We start from the raw sequence: 21,674 nt of genomic DNA on the forward strand, positions 1-21,674 counted from the left end.
TAACATATCCAATGCGTGCCTGGATTTTCTTGACTGTCCAAGTTGACTACGCCGCATTCTCTTTTTTTAACGGTTGAAGGTAACGAGTCGGACATGAAAACGCCTCTGAAGTGTTTGATTCGTAATGGTTCGATCAGAGATTCAATGTCTCGGTTGGTGAGTGCTGTTGTTTCTTTTTTTTAAACTTTTTCATGACGCCCTTCCCCCCTTTCTTCTCCATGGCCAGGTTGTGACGTTTCTGTTCTTCCAATTCGGCCTTGTTCTTCTTCGAGTCGATGACGGTTTTCGCGATGGCGGCGCTTCCGCCGGCCAAACTTCCAACGGCCCCCAATGCTGCCAGGATGGCCGGGATGCTGAATATGAAACCTCCGATCTTTTGCTGTTTCCGCGAACGCTGCAATCTTTTCAATTGTGGAGTGCTGAGAAGCAATTTCATTCCGTGTCCTTTCGTCAAGCAAGAACGTTTCTTCTCGTGCTGTTTCTTGGTGAGTAACCCATCGAGGGCACCTAGATTTTTTAGATTGGAGTATGGTATCTGGTACACAACACCCTTGGGCTTCATGTTTCTTTTTTTTTCACGGTATGTTATTTATATATATAAATGTTCCGAGATTTTTTTTGTTTCGCGTAATTTTTTTTTTCACGGTATGTTATTTATATATATGTATGTTCCGAGATTTTTTGTTGTTACGTGTAATTTCTTTTTCAAGGATATACTCCGCGCAGAGCCGTTACACAAATTCTATTACGTGCTTTGTTTTCTTACCAAGAAGTTCCTTTGTCCCCTTGTACACGATTCGAGTTTTGTTCTCGATTAAAATAGCTAGCTTCTCGTCGGATAACATGTCAGCATATCGATCTGGTAAAAATAGACTGTATTGTGCGTTGAGCAACAGACGCACCCTGGGACCATACTGGGTAGAAACAATTGAACCGGAAGTTATCGTGTAAGGTTTGCCGACTTCCAATTCCTGAATTTTTACATACTCTACTGACAAATTTAGCATTTGTTTTAATGCTTGGAGGTCACTCATTTTTTCAGTCGTCATATCGAAGAAGAGAAATTTTCAGTGTGTGTGTTAGAGAAATTTAATTTTTTTTTCACGATGTGTGTTATATATATATACTTCTTTTTTTTTCACGAGATTTTTTTTGTATCGAATATTTTTTTTTGTCTGTGTGCGTTAGAGGAAGAAAGTTCGTGCTTCGGAAAACGCGATGATGTGCGTGATGATTTCTTCAGTTTCCTGTTTGGACTTACGCCAATCATCAGTATATCGTCTTCTTCCCCGCCTCGCCCCGTGCAGTTCGTCCATTCTCTTGTTTAATTTTTCCCCTGCAGCCGAAAGAAGAGTGTCGAGATCACCGCACCCCATTCCACTGATCTCCCGAAGATGGTCCTTGATAAGCATTTCACAATGGATACGAAATTTCGGAGTTGTTCTTGCTACGTGTAAAAGTTTCCCTACATTCTCGCAAGCGTGTTTGAATATTTTACATAGCAGTTCGGGTGGTAAGTCGGTTATGCAAGACATGTTGTTATTATTTCTTTTTTACTGTATGTTATTTATTTATACACCCCACCCAAATTTTTGTTTCGTGTTCATGGCGATGGTGGTGCCCAGTGCTGCAACTCTTTCTCCCAACGATGCGTCTCTGCTGACGAATCTTTCGAAAGCGGCATGCTCTAACTTTCTGTCTGCTTCGTGACGTGCATCCAGATCCGTCTGCGTGGTGTTGTAGGCGATGTCGTGATCTTTGCATGCGGCGTCCAACGGATTCACACCCTTGTCTCCTCTCTCCAATCTTTTCTCGAGTTTCGTACCCGGTCCGCAGTACTGGTAGCCAGGTAAATGCATCTCGAAAGGTAACTTGTTGATGATGTCGTTCACGAGTCCCTTTCCTTCGGCCACGTTCCAGAATCTCGGAGGCAGCGTGTTGATAATTTTAATGAGGTAACCTATGCCCTTGTCGTCGTTCACGATGAAGTTGGAAAGTTTGGTGCTGATCATGTCCACGATGCCAACCTTCTCGTTGTAGAAATTACGATTGCCTGCATTCTCTTCGCCGGCTATCACCAACAATCGGTCCACGAGCTTCCTCACGTCGTCCACCCAAACGAATTCTTTGGGTAACGTGTTGTAGCGTTTGACGCCGCTGCCTGTTTTGACCTGGTTCCAAATCGGTTTGATGAGATTCCTGTACTTCTCGCCGCTGCTCGATTTCACCCTATTCTGCGAGGCGTCGTTGTTCTGGTACAAGGCATCCGTCATGATCAAAATTTCCTTGTAACTTTGGTAATCTTCGTCGGTGTAATCTTTCGGCTGCTTTTTGGCAACGAGTTCCCACAGTCCCACCGTACCCGGATACCTGGTCCAACTATCCTTCTCGCCTAAATTGACTTTAATGTCGTTGCCTTCGAAGGTCACCTTCGATTTCCCAATCTTCCACACCACACCACCGCCGCCTTCGTTGCTCTCCATGCTCGGATACAATCCGAACACTTCATCCTTGTCGAACTTCCCAGTGCTCAGGTAGTCTCGTGCCAAAGGTCCCAACTCGATCTTATCCGAAGACGACGACGTGCTACCTATGGCTCGACGTCGTGCCGGTACGTCCTTCAGTTCGAACGGAGTCGAAGGAATGCTCGAAATGGGCGTGGGTACGGCGTAATTTTTAGCTGCGAGCGGTACGAGTTCGTTGATCAAATTTTTATTTTGTTCCGTGACACCTTTAATTTCTTTACCTAGATCGCTGATGGCGTCGATCACAGGTTGATCTTGACGTTTCTTCTCTTCGTAGAATCCGCGATTCTCGGATTTCCAACCTTTGAAGCGTTTCGCGAGGTAATCGCGAAGCTTAAGATTTTCGTCTTCGATTTTTCGTTTCGTCATAACGTTTATTTATACACGTCGATTCTCACAACGTTGCAACGTTTAGAAAGTCGTTGATTTTGTTTCTGTATTTTCCGTCGTTGGGTTTCCTCGTCATGTCAATCGTCGCGAATCCGAAATCGTCACTGTTCCAGCAAGAAGAGCAGCAGCGTTCCGAAAATTGATTGTAGTTCATGTCTCCGCCTACGTAGTCATCGTACGCGTGCTTGAGGTTGGTGTGATCTTGACGAAACAAACATATGAAATTAGCGTTGTCGCGTACTAACTGTTTTGGAATTTTGGAAAACGTTTGAGCTAGGTAGAAGCAATCCATTCCTTTGTGACGACCTTGCGTGAAAAAGTTGCGAATTTCATTTTGATTTTCCAGGATGACGTCGTCGAACACAACAACTGAATTTCCACGGCAATCGTCGAGTGGAATGATTTCAGATGCGAACGTTGCAATGTCCAGACCATCGTACAGTTTCATCAGTTGCTGGTATTTGGATTGCTCCAAACTTTTCGAGAACACGTACAGGTGCCTGTTCTTCCAATCTAACCAATTCGGTGCGAGGAGAAAATTGTCCACGAGCAGTGTTGTTTTCCCACACCCCGAAGGACCTACAATTAGACAGCGGATGCTGTCGGGAAGCAACCTGCCGTTCTTTTTTTTTTGTTTGACTTTCCGAATCCGGTAGACGCTTCACCACGTTCCACGTACTTACAAGATCACTTCGTTCGCGTCGATCCAACTCTTTTCCGGAAGTCCCAGCCATTTGACAAACAGTTTGTCACCTTTCCTACGCAATACTTTCTCGATGAGGTACGTGTCAGGATGTTTCGTTTTAGAGAGTTCCTCTTCGTAAAATCTTCCTTTCAAAATCTCGCCGCTACTATCTTTTATTATATACGTGTGTCGGTTTCCGGGTAAAACTCGAATCACCGTAAAAAGTTCCGTGCTCCAATTTTTTGTGAATCCCTTCTCGAAGGTGCGTTTGAATTTGCTGATTCTCACCTGGTCTCCAATTTTGAATTTTGATTTCTTGGTAGTCGTGGGAGTGTACTTTGGACAGTAAACTGTAGAAATTAAACGATGCTCGTCAGATTTCGAAACGTCAGCTGGCTTCATGCCTATCGTTCTGTGTACCGTATCATTATAGGTGTCGACGAGTTCCGGCAGGATGTCGACCCATTTGTAATTTCCCCGAAGCGTGAATCGTTTCCACATGTGTGTTTTCAAGGTTCGATTAAATCTTTCCACGATGCTGGTTTGATGTGACTGAAGGTCGAATAATGTCGAATGTCATGTTTTTTAATAAACTTTTGGAATACGGCGTTGTAAAATTCTTTACCGTTGTCCGTTTGCAAAAACCGAGGTCGTCTGTTGCTTTCGCGAAAAATTAATTTGAATGCTTCCGTGACGCATGTTCCCGTTTTGGCTTTCAGCGGCAGAGCCCATGCGAATTTCGAAAATGTGTCTATGACGGTGAGGAGGTACTTGTTGCCCTTGTTCAATTTATGTACGTTTTTCAAATTGCCGCTACTCATCTCCACGAGGTCACTTTGCCAGAGGTCATCGATGCCCTTGGTTACCACCGCCAAACGTTCGTAGTTGCGGCGTGCAGGTTTATGCAATTCTTCGACGATGGCTTGCCTAGACATTTTTTTTTTTTTAGAGATTACGTTTGAAGAGAAGCACAAGCGTGATGGGATTCAAAGAAGGTGGCACCTCGCTCGTGTTTTGAATGATCAGCTTATCGCCGGCACTCACGTCGAAAACGGTAAGATCTTCGTCTTCGTGTATTTCATATATGTTGTGCGTTTCGTTCCAACGTGCCAGAGGAATGTTTCCTGCTTTCTGGACACCACGATTCGATATCAAGGTCATGGTGGGAACGCTAGCTTTTCTGCCGTGAGACCAGTACGAAAATTCATTTATCTGAATCGTGCCATCGAGGAGAAACTTGTAGTACGGATGATAAGGATGCAACATGTACAGTTTGTTACCTTCGACGAACGTGGAGATTCTCTGTTGATTGGGTATGCTGTTGATTTCAATGGCTTGCAGAGAATGCAGTTTGGCGAATTTAGTATCGACGCTAACGAGGTTGCTGTGAAGCTGTCCCAGTGTATTTTGTACGGGCGACAAATATTCGACTATGGTATCCGTTACTGCAGAAAACGACGGTTTGATTTTCACTTCTACGTTCAACTGCTTGTAGTTTTCGTTGAGTTCTTGCAACTTGGCACCGAAAGAGGCCAGCGTCGATTCCTGCGTGGATTCCAGCACTCCAACTTGATCTCTGATGTTGACGACAATACTCTGAAGGTTCTCGACTTGATTCAATTTCGAGCTTTTCTCGGTAAGATCGTTCACGATGCTTCGCATCTCGGTAAACTGCGTGTGAAGGTCGGCGACGCTCTGCGAAGTGGGCAACGTCGACACCAGCGAACTGATTTCGTCTCGAATCTGTTCCACGTTCGCCGTTTCCGTTTCCAGTCGTTTCAGCATTCGAGATATGTTCCTTTTCAAAGCGTGTAATTCTTTGGAGGTGGGTAGATTGACCACCCTACTCTCGAGATCGCTCAACGAACTTTTGATGTCGCTCGATTCGGATAGTGCCGTCACCGCCGTTTTCAATTTTTCCAAATCTTCGCTCGAAGGTACGCTCGTCCGTAACGATTCCAAGTCAGCCTGTATGTTGTCGAGGACGTGATGAAAATGAGCAAGATTCGTTTCGACGTTCAAATTTTCCAAATATTGGATCTTCTGCTGGACCGTGCTTAACGTGTCATGAATGCTCGTCAACGCGCTTGCTTCAGCGCGAATATTTTTAATTTCTTCGTTGATCAACTCCAGAGACGCCTGAAGCGTGGCGATGGTGGTTTGAATGTGTTCGAAATCTTGATAGGCCTCCAATTGAATTTTTATGTTCGCGACGCTTTTACCGATGACCTGCAGTTCGTCCGACGATGGTAGGTTCGTCATGGTATCTTCCAAAGTCTGAAGCTTGGATTTAATTTCTTCCAACGTGCCGGTGAATTCTTCTTGTAATTTGGAAACGACGACGTGCAAGCGTTCCGCATCAATATCGTTCACGACGGTTTGAAGTTCAGAGAAATTTTTTTCGATTGCGGAAGTTCGTTCTTCGATTTCGAGTTTCAATTTTTCCAAATCTTCATTTTTCGATTGAAATTGCTGTAATTTGGCCAAATCATTTTGAAGCGAATCCACGCTCAACTGTATATTTTGAACGTTGTCGTAAGAAGGTACGTCGACATAATTTTTTATGAGCGATTTCAGTTCGGAATCGATTTTCAGAATGGGGTCGAGACATTGCGTTTGGAGCGTAGCGATCTCCGACTCTAAACTTTTGTTTAAGGTCTCCTGCAAAGCGATCAAATCGCTCCTCAACTTTTTAATTCGGACATCCAACATGAGAATCTCTTCTGCGTGGTCTACACGCTTAGTGTGGCCGAAAATGTCGTTAGGCATTTTGGTTAATGGTTATTTATAATAGGATACACGATTCGTAATTCTACAAAGAGAGGAATGAGTTTATCGTAATCTCCTAGGAGTTCCACGTATAAACAATCTCCTGCAGAAACATCGTACGTAATGTTTGAAAGCATCTTGTCGTGCTTGATTCGAAAAATGTTCTTGCCGGTAGATATTTTGATTTCGCCTACGTTTTCCGGATTCACGGTGATTTGAAGTTTCCCGTCGATCGGAATTTCGTAAAAATGTAAATTGTTGTTGAAGACATAAAATGTCTTGCCGATTTCATCATTTAATTTCGTCCAAATACTGTTGAGGTGAACGATTAGTAGACCATTGAGTTTAGATAACACGGAAGGTACGAGGTTATTGGAATTTGGTGGTGCAGTTTCCATGATGGTCTGCTTTCTGTATCCGAACAAGTTCATAGGCATGCTGGTTATTTTTTTTATACGTGCAAGATTTTTTGTCATTTTCAAATTTTTGGTTTGATGTTAGGTATACTTTTTTTCAAATTTTTGGTTTGATGTTAGGTTTACTTTTTTTTGTCATTTTCAATGTTTTTTTTTTGGTTTGATGTTAGGTTCACTTTTTTTTTTATGGACATTTGTAACATTTTTTTCCATCTCTCAAACGGTTGTGTCCCCATGGGAGTGTGTGGATTCCACATTGGAGAACGCACCTCTTGTCGTCGTTGGGATCCAGGGCAATCTTCCTCACCTCGTTGGTGGTCAACACATGGTCGACGCTCTGGATGCGCTGTTCTGCTCTTAGAACCGACGACCTGGTCTTGAGGCAATCGACGAAGTCCTCGAATGTGAGATGCTCCCGAACCACCTGTCTGCCGACACCCTTGGCCTTCTTGGTAACGCTGCCCTCGGCTTTGATGGCATAGGCCTTGGCACGAAGACCTGCAAACTCAAGAATCACGTCTCCGTCCTTCTCGTCTTTGAGTTTGCCGGGCACCTTCTTGTTGCGGGCCAGGATTCCGTACTGGTTCGGCTGGGGATAGCCCGAGGTGTCGAAGAGGTTAACCAAAGATGGAACTGTGGCTATATCCCTGTATGCATTGGGTGAGCGGACGTGGTACATCAAGCTGTCCGTGTCCGTGTAGAGAAGCGAGATGTTGTGGCCGTAGTGTGGACGTAATATGTCGTAGTACGTCTCGAACATGTGAAGCTTGCTCAGATCCAGAACCGTGGCTCCAACGTAGATGGGCTTGGTGAGCCTCACCTCACCTTGCTTCATGTGAATCAGAGCCAGCTGCTCGTTGTAGATTGTTCGAGACTTGAACAATGGACTCGCGACAAGCTGACAACATCGCTCTTTCCTCGTCACCAATTTTATGTCCACGCGATTCCGCACATTCTCCATGGTCTTGCCAAACACCGCATTATTCATGAGCTTGAAGAAATCCTTATCAAGCTCGGACGTGGCTGCGGTGCGGTGTTTGGTGTTGACTTCAATATATGGACGCAACCATGGAGAATGCTCGAACTTGAGGATGCGGTGAACTGCGTGGACCGTGACCCCTCGCTGCATCAACCACCGGAGATTCTGGTAGTGCAGGACGTAATTCGTCTTGGGTTCGAAATCCATGATGAGCTTCGTCTGGTTGGAATCGGGTGGACACTTGAACTCGGGTGCAGGGGGAAGATCGCAGAACAAATCTTGCAGCTTCTTGGAGAATTGCAGATCAACCTCTGCGAAGAAGCCATGTTCCGAATCGTCGAAACCTTCAACGTCAAATTTGGAAGGATCAGTCCACTCGAACCTTCCGTAGGGAAGTCGCTGCATCATGGAGTGCCCGTACAAGTTATTCACGTCCGTGTGCATGATGTAGCTCGACGGTTGGGAGGAGTCGTAGCCAGTAGCCATGTGATGGTTGTTGGCGCGCGCGTGCCGTTGCGACACCTGGACCATGCCACCCCGGATAGCGCGTTCCACAAACAGCACCATGTCATAATCGGAAAGAAGCTCCAGCTCGATTTTCGTCACCAGAAACATAGCTGACCACGCCAGTCCGGGGAGACTATAAAAATAGGCGGGGTCCAGTTGGTAGATCTTCATTGCGGTCGCACGGAACGTCTGGAACACGTCGGCAAGGAGCGTCACATCAAGTTTGAGGTAGGCGTCGTGGTAGTCCCCGAGAGTTCGACAACCCAGCTCGCGCCACATGGACTGGGCATGGTGATATTCTTCGTCGGTGATGTTCGAGCCTCGTAGCTGACTGTAGAACTTCGCCTGGGGAGGTAGCGACTTTTCTTCGAACTTGGCAGGGTCTGTAACGTATTCGTAGGGGTAGACCCCCTTACGCCTGAAGAGACCGGCGTCCAAGTTCGGAAAGTTTGCAGAGGTGATGAGTATTTGCTCGTCGCTAAGCTTCCCTGCGAGAGCATCGAGGCTTGCCGGGAGGAACCTCAGGGAGTCGAGGAAGCGAAGCTCGACGGTAGAGCGTGATCCCGGGATCGACACTCGTTTGCTCACACTGATGTAACGCTCCTCGTTCTGGGCGAGAACGTTGATTCCCTCGTTGTCGTACCCAAGATGCTTGATCAGGTGGTGAAAGTCGTACCCCGAGCCGTTGTGGAAGAAGATCGGGATAAATCGCGGGTCCCGGGCCATGAGGTTGCATCCGTTGCACCAAGGACCAACGTACCTACCGTTAAAGTGATCGTGGTGTTGGACTTTACGGTTGTTGGCGGTGTACTCCTTGACGCAGACAGGGCAAGCGATGGCCTCGTCGTGTCTACGTTGATCGTCGGGGGACAGTGGGAGCATAGACTTGGGGGCCAACAGTACCTTCCCTATCTCGATGGCCTCGACAACCATCCTCTCGAGGAAGTGCTTGGCTGCGTTGGGACCACGGTACACGTAGGGCTCGGGGGCGATGTGTTGGTCTCGCCGCACCACAACGTAGGCGAAACTCGAGGCCTCGTGGAGTTGGTAAGGGGTGGTTGAGGAAACTTCGGGATCGGGATCGCAAGTGGACAGGGGTTTGAGGAAGGCCTCGAAGTCCGCGATGATGATAGCGGGGTGCTCCACCATGGCACCGTGCATGTGGAAACGCTCCACGGTGCCAGGTTTGGGCAAGACTGCCACCCCAGGCTCGTTGGCATTGCAATAATGTTTGTGGCGAGCGAGCTTCTCTGCAGCGATGTTGGGGCCTCTGATGCGCTGATAATCCTGCTGTTCTCGATTATGAAATGTAGACAAGCACCTGCGACACACCTCGACGTGGTGACTATCACTGCTCCGTTGGCTCGAAACAAGCCGAGAGAGCGAGCGAATGAGGGTGTAGTGATGGTGAGTTTCATCCTTGATGAGCAGAAGGTGAATTTCCTGCGCACCGTCGTCGTCTACGTCGCTCACCCGGATAGGGTACACCACATTTTTATCAGTGAAGCCATAAACGTTGATGGCCAACCGAGGCTTGTGTGTACGGGCCTCGAACTTGCGAATGTCCGGGACCTCCACCGGGTAGTCAATCCCAGCCATCGCATCTTCCAGCTCTGGCTCGTACTGCATGTAGTGGGTAACGCGTTTTGGATTATTTTTTGGCTCAACTGGGTGCAACGCTGCAAGCACCGACCAGAGAAAGCACTTGGCGTCACTGTTTTGAATATTCAGGACGGCCTTCTTTGCCGCGATGGAAGGTGGTAAGGGGACGTAGCTGGAGGCGGAGAGAGGCACAAACTTGCAAAGTTTGACGCACAGTTCGTGAGGCTCACCACACAGCGAACCCCCCGAGCCCTTAGCTTGATGTTCCTCCTGCTTTGCCACCAGCTCCTCGGCAAACTTGTTGTAGATGACCTCTAGGTTTTCGACATCCGCCAGATGCAGCGTCTTCGCCTTGGTGTTGTGGCAGAAGCTGTAAATTTCGTCAGACGGCTTCTTGTACTGGCAACGTAGCGATGCGTAGAATTTGGTGGAGTGCGTTGCAAGCGCATCGCCGAGGATGGAAATAATTTTGGCTTGCACGTTCTCCAAAAAACTACGCACGTCGCATGAGCCCTCCGAAGTGAGGACAAAGTCCTCTAACAAACGCTCGAAAGCAGAGTGGTTCGCTTTCGCCACGGGCTTGACACGTTTGGCGGATGGTGGCGAGTCGGCTTCCGCTTTCCTCTTGGTCGAGCTGGTCGACGGTTGTGGAACAGGTGCTCCGACAACTTTGCATGTTGTTATATGCCTTTTCAGATGACCAATAGTAATATGTTTGTCGCACCTGGGACATGGTTTTGTAGCGGTCACATGCTTACCAGGTACGCAGGTACGACAGTGCCTTTGGAAATGTTTAGCTGAAACACCAGTTTCACAAGTGGGGCAAATTTGTACCGATTGCATCTTGTTGAAAATAATATTTGTGAGTATGTTTAGTGGAGTGTTACAAAATAAATGCTTTTACAATAAAAAATCTTGGAAGGCTAATTCGCTATAATGAAAATATTTGTGGGGTATGTTATTTTATATATAGTGGAGTGCTACAAAATAAATACTTTTGCAATAAAAAAAAATCTTGGAAGGCTAATTCGCTAGAATGAAAATATTTGTGGGATATGTTATTTTATATATATAGTAGAGTGTCACAAAATAAATGCTGAGCAATAATTCACGATGGTGCTGGGTTTGGTGGGAGTGTGCTATTTATATATATGCTACTTCTTGCTTCTTAATGAATCCTGTAAATAATTGAAAAAAAATAATTAAGCTTGTGTGTAGAAAACACAAAAATATTATGTGTACATAATTCTACCAAACAATCTTTTTTTTCTAACCCTTATCCCTCTTGGCGTATGAAGTATAAATCATAATTTCAGAAAAAAAACATAGTTATTTTCCGGTCGCCATTTTTAAAATCAAACCATAAGCATTATTTATGTTTATAGTATTCGTCGAGCAATAGTAGATAGAGCAAGAATCGTTTTCCTACAACCCATAGTTTACGAATTACAAATCATCTTAGAAATTACATCTTGAAATTTTAATCCAAAATAACTCGAAAACAGCAGGCAGTAGTCATCATCCCTCCAATAAATTGTAGAGTACTTCTAATTTTGTATCGAATGCTATTAAAATTTTCGAATTAGAGTAAAAACTAAGCCAGCAAATCAAGTTTCTCAAAAAAAAAAATATCTGTATTTCCGAAACTTCGAGGGGATGGAATCGATTTTATTTGCTAGTCGAATAGTTCTCGTCGAATCCTATCCAACAAACCTAAAATCATCATCCTAGCTCAATTAGGAGCCGAGAAAATCAATGTCTTGGAAAACGTCTTAAGATTTTTGTCTTAAGAAAATTTTCTTGATAGACCGGAAGTAACATCTTGAGATACCGGAAGTCGACTTTCTTAAAGATTAAGATATTTGTCTTAAGACGTTTTCCAAGACATTGATTTTCTTGGCTCCTATGGGGCCTAGAACCATGTAACTTTGATCTATGTATATACCAGTACTTGCCCGACCCTGTGGTCGAGTGGTTAGCACATCGAGCTGCGACGCCAAGGGTCCCGGGTTCGAATCCCGGTCGGGCTTGGTTGTTTGTGAATGTCCATTTTCATCCATTTCATCACTCATCCCCATCTTCGCAAATTAGCCAAGAGGTACAAAACGCGAAGTTAAAATAAAACTAAATCAATCAATCAATCATTAAGTTCCGTGTTGCAATCATGAAATTAAATTTTAATTAACTTTTTTTTATATATATAGACTGTTCATATTTGGCATGTCGGCCATTTTGTTTACATAGCAAAAAAAAATCTCAAGCCATATTTTTTTGCGAATGCTCGTTGTAGCCATAAGTATAATTGGATATAATTGCCGGATTTTATTTAATTTTAGGTTTAAAATCAATAAGCGTGCATAAGAAAAAAAAACTAAATATTTTAAATAAATAAGATTCGAATAACTATGTACTTCCACTAGCCTTTGCGATGGCGCTGCGGTAGCCTTGTAATCAAAAAATCTCGGGTTCGATACCCTCACAAGTGGTTCTTGAAACTGTAGGTCCAGTCCCGATTAGCCTTACTGTGCATAAAGTGGACTTAAAACATCAAATCAATCGGTACTTCCACTAGCCTCTGCGATGGCGCAGCGATAGCCTTGTAATCAAGGGTTCGATACCCGGTAGAGGCACAAATGGTTCTTGAAACTGTAGGTCCAGTCCCGATTAGCCTTACTGTGCATAAAGTGGACTTAAAACATCAAATCAATCAGTACTTCCACTAGCTTCTGCGATGGCGCAGCGATAACGTCGTTGTCTTGTAATCAAGGGTTCGATACCCGGTGGAGGCACAAGTGGTTCTTGAAACTGTAGGTCCAGCCCCGATTAGCCTTACTGTGCATAAAGTGGACTTAAAAAAACATCAAATCAATCAATCAATCAGTACTTCCACTAGATATCAAAAACACGCAACTCTCCTCCATTTTTTTTTCTTGCCTTCCTCTAACAATTTAACACATTTATTTTTTTTGAAATATGCCCCGCACACATATTTCCTACCTACCAACAACGGCACACAGAAGAAAAAAAATATTCCAGCTACCAAGATGCATGCTTCAAATATATAAAAAGCAGAGAGAGACATGAAACACCTTCTATATTCTCTCTCTTTTTGCATGTTTTGTGAGTATATTTTCGTCCACAATACATAAGAGCTGTTTGGCTTTTCAGGAAGTTACCTTCCTTCCACAATCTCTTATATCTGTTAGGCTTGTTTCAAGAATCAACTCACAAAAGCAATGCCATACTTATAAATCAAAGCCAACTCATGCAAGCTAAGAAACAAAGTTACTTACTTTTGGAAAATCCTGCGGAAATGTTCTTCACTGACGTTCAAAATGAAAGAGAACTTTCTACACTAGCGCTATAAGTTTTATATGGTTTTCTAATGAGGTCAAAAGTGAAATGACAGCCAACGCAACGTGGACCAATAGAAATCCGAGACAATCTTCTCTAGAATATTCTTCCCCTACAGCCGTGTCCGGATTGGCAAGCCCTCCGTCCCGTTCTCTCCCGTTGCTGTTAACTGACGTCACTATTTCTCAACAGTTGTCAGACCTGATGTTAACAACCTGTTGTAACCTAATCATCATGTGTATTAAAATATAAACAAACAAATTGTATACGTCAGTAGGGAATTCCATCGTTCGGCTATTGAAAAAAAAAACAAGGAAGTATAACTTCCGTCATCCCAAGGCCTACGTATTGTTGAATATGTGTCATTGTGTCAACGTTGATAGCACACGCAGAGAGAGAGAGGGAACAAAATTGTCGTTTTTCTAGATATCCACAGGCAAAAACGTAATATGTGCGTGTGGCACATCGTTCCCGAAAGAGGTAGGTTTACAAAGGTCACGATATATAAACATTGGTCCCGGGACTTGGAAAATTACGATAAGGTGCATTCATCCTTCAAGAATAAGAGAGTGCATTATTTACTCATCACGCTGTGTCATCGCAACGAATGAAGACGTGGAACGTAGAGAGAAAGTGAGGTTTTGAGGTTTTGGTGAACCTCAATTAATAAAAATGAGTTTTTTGAGGTTTTGGTGATCCCCAATTGGTCAAAGTGAGTTTTTGAGGTTTTGGTGCTGTTTTCTGCGCTGTGAAACATCGTCAGCGCAATAAACGAGGCGCGGAACGTGGAGAGAAAGTGAGTTTTTGAGGTTTTTTTTATCCCCACTTGGTGACGTTGAACCGGGGCACCTGCACTACTCCTCGGAATTATTATATTTTAAATTTCGAACAATCAATTGAGATTTATTCTTAACCATACTTTTGCCTACATCAAAACTTCCACACAATAAGATCAATTACACTAAGGACAACAGCGTTAGAGTCTATGCTTTAAGGAATGATTAAGCACACGATGATGACGGAAATTAATTCACATGATTATAGTGATGCATTACATCAGCGAAACATTAATTTTCGGTCATGGTGATAAATTGAAAAAACGCAGGGACACAATAACAGATTGATTTATTTATTTTATTTCGCTTTTCTTCCACTTTTGGATAATGAAAGGTGTGTTAAGATGAAAGTTGTGAAAGGACAACTACTAACGTAGATGGATAGGACACAGTCTAAACCCCACAGACCATTATACTGACCTTATGTCTAGACGCCAGATCCTCGTTAGTGTGCAAAATGCACTCCATGGTCACAATGACGTAAGCATTCGTAGAATTGATTTGTATATTTTGTTTTTATTATTATTATTATTATTCGAAAAACGCGAGCCAAACTATTGCGCATTATGTGATATGCTCATTACTTCTCAGGAACACTCGCAGCCTTCAGCCAGTTTTATCCTTAAACAAAATTGCGGGTTAGGATGTTAACAGACACTTCCAAGACAATATCCAAAGAATACTGTCACATACGCGATATGTAAAACATTTTTATTTTCTCGTTTCAACTACATCACTGGGGAGTAAAAACGACTGGAGCGTGATGCTGATCATTGACCTCCAAAATGGCCGAACTCGAGAATATGCGGCGCCCTACTGCCACATCCCCTAAATGTGCCTTCATGGCACGGTTCTATACGGACGACGAACTTTGCCTTACCTTTACTACTACTAACTACTCATGCCATGAATTTTTGTATTTTTGATCCTTCATTATGTCTCCATTGCTAACCTGGTTCATACCCAGTCACAACAGCAATTAGTCAATGCAATAAAATACGTCAAACTTAAAATGAAACGGGTGTTGGCGCGCGCGCACACACACACGCATACACAAACAAACACAAGGAGAGAGAGAGGCGGGGGGGGGGGTAGGAACACAAAATCCTTCCATAAACTGCCAAGACTCCAACAGAAAGCTTGCTGGAAACAAGTTTGCGTGCTGGCCTTGACTGCTACTGCCCTCCCCCACTTTCTTATCTATACAGGAGCAATGAAGAGTTTCCAACTCGCTTCTGAGTTGGTAGGAAAAGGGAAGTACATTTCATTTGATCCCGTCTGTACAATGAGAAAAAACGTATGAGAACCACTGTCCTGAACTAATTATTTTTGAATGGGCTCAAGATTGGCCGAAATCTTTTCACCCTTCTTTTGTCGTCATGGCTACTGAGATGTCTGCTTCAACTTTCCTTCCTCTGCTTCTCTCTTTTAATTTCCCTGTTTCTTATTTCTTACCTCTTCTCTCTTTCGTCTCCTCTATTTTCTCCCTTCTGTCTGCTTCTTTGTTATCTCCCTCCCTCTCTCTCTCAATCTGTCATTTTTTGTTTCATTCTATCGTTCTTTCTTCATTATTTCTGTCACTTTCTCCCTTTATATGTTTTTAAACTTCCGCGGTACTTGTTCTACTATAAATTATTCCGTTCCGTTTTCTATACTTCTTTCGCTCTTCCTTACTACACATCTTTATCTCCTTTTATCTCTTATCTTATATATGTGTCTTTCTTTCTTCCTCTCTCTCTCTCTTTATCTCTGCGCTTGTGATTCTTGCTCTTGTTCCTGCTCTGCCTTCCTCCGTTTTTTTCTCTGTTCCTTCCTCAACTCCTCTATCACTGTTATCACTTTCTTAAATTGTTTCTCTTTCTATCTCTTTTTCATCTACATCTTTTATCACTTTATTTTCTGCATCTGTTCTCTCTTTTTTACAACAGATATATCTTCCTCCCTCAACTTCTCTACCTCTTTTATTACTTTCTTAAATTGTTTCTGTTTCTTCCTATCTTCCTTCACAAATTCTGTACATCTTTTATCACTTTATTTTCTGCCTCCTTAGTTCTTTCTTTCTTTTCTACAACAGATATATTATTCTCCCTCAACTTTTCTATCTCTTGTATTACTTTCTTTATATCTGCTTCTTTATTTCTTTCTCTCCTCCATCCTCAAATCCTCTCTCTCTCTCTCCCTCTCTCTCTTATCACCATGTTCATTATTTTTATCTCAATATTTCTCTCTGCTTGTGATTCTTGCTCTACTATAAGTGATTCTGCTCTGCCTTTGTTTGTTTCTTTCTCAGTTCTTCCCTCAACTTGTTTATCTCTTTTCGCATATCTGAGTGGGTAGACGAGTCGTCTAAGACTAAAACCACCGCCTTTCCCCCCCAAGTGACGAGTACCGTGTCTCGTAGATAAAAAGGCTTTCAAGATGTCGATCTGTCTTCTTCAACATACAAACAAAAAAAGACAACGAGATTAAATTATGTGTGAATTTCATTGTTGCTCGAAGGATGGGAATTGCCGAAGAAATGCTTCCCGTTTTACGATCCAAAGAGGAGATACTTTGTATGCTGTGCCTGGCAACATTGGACTCGACCGTTTGTTTCTACTGGCCGTTTTCGGATTAAAAGCCCTTCAATATTGTTTTTCTTTTCTCCCGTTTGTTATCCTACCGCATTCGGGATATCTTCAGCCAGGAAGGAAAATCGATTTTTATCACCACCCCGCCTAAAGTCTTGCGGATGTCTTCCAACGGTGGCTAAGAGAACATTTTAAGAATAACAATTTTGGCATTCATTCCAATTCAATTTCCTTGTACAGTCAAAGTCAAAAAGTGGTTGAGCTCAGCAAAAGAAAGAACCCTTGTAGATATTCAACCATGATACGCGATTGCATACATTGTTAGGGTGAAGAATGTTGCTGATAACATACCGCGTCGTTTCATGATCTCGCCATCAAAGGTTCCAGATTCGAGTATCGGTCTAGGCGCGTGTGTATATTCCTGAGGGTGTCTTTAGTACTTGGATCTTTCATCTCATTCTCATGTTTAGCTCAGTTTTTCAGAAATGAAATAATACAGTTACTTTTTACGTTGAGTGTACATGGACGCCCACAGCAACATCATGGTCAGTGCTAGTTCCAAGACGGAAAAGTGTAATCTGTTTGATTTTTGTCATTTGGCGCCGCTTTTCTGTCACTTTTTGGCTAATCGCGACGATGAGTATGAGTGATGATATGATGAAATTGATGAAGGGAGACTCACAAAGAAGCCTTGCCAAGGTAGGGATTCGAACCCAGGAACCCCTGGCGTCTAAGCGCGCTGTACTAACCACCCTGCTACGGAGGTCGGCTAATCTGGGAGTCACAAAATTGAATAAATTACATTTTGTCTTTCCCACTGAAGGTTTTTGGTTCGATTCCTCGCCTGGGTATTGCTGCTCTTATATGATGGTTTCTCACTTCCATCGAAATCATCGTCTGAATTTTTAAGTCCAGTTTATGCACAGATAGGCTAATCGGCATTGGATCTACAGTTTACAATGGGATCCGAACCACTATGTGCATCGAATCCGCGACCACTTGAGTACAAGATAAAGACGTTACCACTACGCTTTTGGCGAGGCCCCATCATTATCCATTCTTATCGTTCTGAAGAAAAGGCAGCGCAAATAAAAAAAATGAAACAAAATTGCAGCTATTAAAATATTATAGTGCCTTATATTATAATATAGCAATTATAGTGTTCTAGGAATAAGCCATAAGATGAAAACTGTAGGAAGCCAGAAAATGCAGTTTTGGATAAAGGGCAGAAACCCAAAAACCAACCTCTGTGTGGTTAACGCAGGACAAATTGGTGTGAATAAAATACAAAAAAGTTTCACATTGGGAACTTTTATGTGCTCGTAGGTTAGCAACACTGATAAGATAATGCATGCTGGGATAAGGATAGGAAATATGGCTGCACAACGACTGAGACCGTATATTACAATAATCAACTTACACAGAACACAGAACAGAAGCAAATAACTGAAAGTTTAACAGCTTAAAGCTAGTTGTCGCTGCACACAACGGCTTCTCTTTTATGAAGACTTACAGTAGTTGCTAGGACTTGTCTCAGTTGGATATTGTTTAGCGAGTTTGCATTTACAAAAGGAAGACGACGAACATTTCATATACTGTGAAACAAACTGAAACTTCCATGGACACTGAGGGAGTAGGGTAAAGCATGGTTAAATGAAATATCACCTTGGAAATTACTTTTCAAGTACCAGTAACTGAGTTACTTCTTAAAATGAATAACAGTAGCTTTAACTTAGTTACTTTATAAGTAAACAGGTATAACGGGTGTGCGAATTAACGGGGGAGGGGTACCAGGGATATGCTCCACAAGAAGAATTATCCCCGGTAAAAGAAAATTATTTTTATACACGCCAAGGATAAAGAATAGAATTGAAAGTACCGTACATAGTATACCATTTATTATCTATGGGACAAACAGAATTGAAAAGTCATTCGTTTCCATTGTTGGTCTAGTCATCAAAGATTTCCCTGTAGAAAGGTATGCAGCCTTGTGGGTTAATGAAGGACACCATTCTTCAACATACCAAGCTCACGTAGCCGAGACAACAGCAGCCTGTTTTCCACTTAAGTTTTAAGGGCAAACTGCTGATTTAGACTTGGTTTCAAGTGTTCAGAAGAAACGTGTAGGTTAGATACGTTAGGTGGACATTAAGTTTGAACTTGACAATATAAATTTTGTCTAGTTTTTGGTGTTACTAGTTCGATAGCTATTTTTGTGTGTGGGGTTGGGTTTTCTTAGAAGGTGCTACTAAGTGTTTCCATCTTACGTGTAACTGTAATCATAAGATTTAATTACCTAGGTTGGAATCACTGCTCTAAGGTACTTAGAACCGGAAGGCAAATAGATTAGTTTACTGACTGGTGACATCCCCCCCAAAAGCTTACTTCCCCCGAAATGAAGTCACAAATACGCCACTGAGTGGGCACCCCCCCCCCCCCAAAGCAAAAAGCTTAATTCGCACAGTGGGTATAACATTTAAAATATGTTTTCTTACGGTGATTACGTGCACTTGTACAAGATTATCCTTGTATTGGCGGCTGTTCTGTTCTCCCCCTAATTTTACGTGACGCACGCTAATTAACAAGTTGACTAATTTTCTCAGCAACACGGGAGAATATCCTGTGTAGGACGATGCTGTTGCTCCCATAGCATCCTCCGTCATTAACCTCCTTTGCGAGAGGCGTGCGGAGGAAGGGGTGGGGTGGGCACGAGCCTCTTAATTAGAGAAACACCAGTTTCAGTTTTCTTGTCTAAAGCTCTGTTGACGCGTCAATCCCTTCATGGAGAGTTTGGATCTAGTGGAGTAAAGCAAGTCGTAATGTTTTAACTGGGGCAGAGTCCTTTTGTTATTTAAGGTATGGAATCCAGACGAGACAATTTATTGATTGATGTAATTGGTGTTTTAAGTCCACTTTATGCACGGTAAGACTAATCGGAACTGGGCCTACAGTTTAAAGTGGGATCCGAACCACTATGTGCCTCCACCGGGTATCGACCCCGTCATTACAAGGCGACGACGATACCACTGCGCCATTGGGGAGGCCCTCAGACGAGACGAGACGTGGCAGAATCTCGATCTCGCTCTGTCTCGTCTACACTCTGTCTCGGAAATTTCTGGAGCAAGGAAACGAGAACAAAGTAGTGACTCGAGAGGTCTCAACCAATGAACGCTCGAGAGAAGTGAGTGCATGGAGGGCAAAAGGCAGTTGAAGCAGCATGCATTGGTTTTTCTCCGCTCACTCGCTTTCTCGCATTTTCTACCGTTATGTGCGGCCTTGTTCCATGTTCTTATATCCTAATTTGCAGAAGAAAATGTGTGATTAATTTATTTTCAGTTTTTGGTGACAAGTCTGTAACCCTTCATTTCAAAAAATATTTTTTCTTTCTTAGTTTAGGTACACAGGAGCCAGTATGAACCCAGCACGTTCCTTGGGTCCTGCACTTATTCTTAACAGATGGCAGCACCATTGGGTAAGTCCGCCATTTGTGCCCAGTTAAACTATTTTCGTTTATTTTGCAAAGAAATGCCTTTCAAGTTCTTTACGGTATTGTATTACGGATGAATAGTCATTGCGGTCATGCAGCCGTTATTAAAAATCAATGTACAGAAGTACACAATTAGATGTTATCGTAAGATTACTAACTTTCTACCATTACATTTGAACAGTTGCGATGTTTCATTCACTAATAAATTATGCAATACAATTTTGGAGAAACTCACCGGCAAATTAGAAGCATTTAAAAAAACAAAAGCAAGCCATTAGGATTATAGCAGGAATAAAGCCTAGGGAATCGTGCAAAACCTTGTTTAAGAAATACAAAATATTAACCCTTTCTTTATATGCGAGAAAAAATATTACGCCATGAAGCTCGATAGAACATACATATAACACCCGAAATAAACAGCTTCTAAAACCATACTTCATCAGGTTAAAATTAGTTCAAGAAGAACCCGAACAGATGGCAATTAAAATATTCAATAACCTTCCAAATTATATACAAGCAGAAAATATGACAAGGTTCAAAACCAAATAAAAAAATATATTAGTTAATAACGAATATTAACAGCGTTAGTGAATATCTAGATTGTAAATTATAGAAATTTTGTAATCATTTTTTTATCTGAACTGTACTGAACCCTCCAAATACCAATGTGTATGGTTTATATGGAGTAATAAAATTCAAATTCAAATTGAAATTCATGATATTGCATTTACTTTGATAGAAGTAGGCACGTTTATGTAGTTACTTTCTTATGCTGTGGTATGTGGTTAGAAGTAAACTACAGTCCGGCAGAATTAACTTGAGAGAAATGGCCGCTCTGTGAGTGATGCAACTGCGCTCGAATTGACTAGAGCGGGGGACTTCCCGCTATAACGGGCCAACGGAAACTCTAATGTTCGGGCGCGCGAAATGTTACCAACTGTTGAAAGGATTCACGTGCAGTGACTGGTGAAGCAAGCGAAGCGGCAGTGCATAGAGCCTCCGTGTTTTAAAATTACGGATTGAAGGTAATTCCATTTACTGTGTAAGATAGAATACTTATAATGCTTATAATTTTCTTAGCATGTCCTCTTAATACAGTGATATTTCCGTTACACAATGTACAATTTTTCAAATCACCCATCTCCCGTTGTCAGGTGATTGCCCGTAATTCGCGTGAGAGTCAAGCGTTCGCTGTAGGTTGGTACTCCTGCAGCGGCGCCGGCAGCCATTTGTCTCAAGTTAATTCTGCCCGACTGTACCTCTGTAATGCCACTGAAGAAACATAAGCCCTGCAAATTCCCTTCTTGGTTTGACCCTGAACTTCTACTTGCCCTTCGCAACGAAAAGAAGGCCTGGGATATCTGGAGAAAAAAATCAAATTAAAACACATTAAAAACCTTCACCGATTTACGACGCCATTCTAAACGACTGTTTAAAACGGAATACAGTGAATACATTGGCAATATTACAAACTGAATTAAATCCCAAACGCTTTTGGTCACTCATTAACTCAAAGAGGCAAAAATCTTCAATACCTTATAAAGTTAAACACAA

General features: G+C 42.7%; 1 pseudogene across 1 annotated transcript in view; it reads left to right on the forward strand.

Moving 5' to 3' along the window:
- The window catches only part of LOC146001375 (aquaporin AQPcic pseudogene), a 54,704-nt pseudogene that overhangs the window by 30,249 nt on the left and 2,781 nt on the right, over positions 1–21,674 (forward strand). Inside the window, exon 2 of the transcript XR_014443573.1 lies at positions 20,025–20,105. The product of XR_014443573.1 is annotated as an aquaporin AQPcic pseudogene (transcript). The remainder of the gene's footprint in view (positions 1–20,024; positions 20,106–21,674) is intronic.

The sequence above is a fragment of the Lepisma saccharinum genome, chromosome 17, assembly GCF_977018435.1.
Source record: "Lepisma saccharinum chromosome 17, izLepSacc3.1, whole genome shotgun sequence".
In the NCBI taxonomy this organism is placed as follows: Eukaryota; Metazoa; Arthropoda; class Insecta; order Zygentoma; family Lepismatidae; genus Lepisma; species Lepisma saccharinum.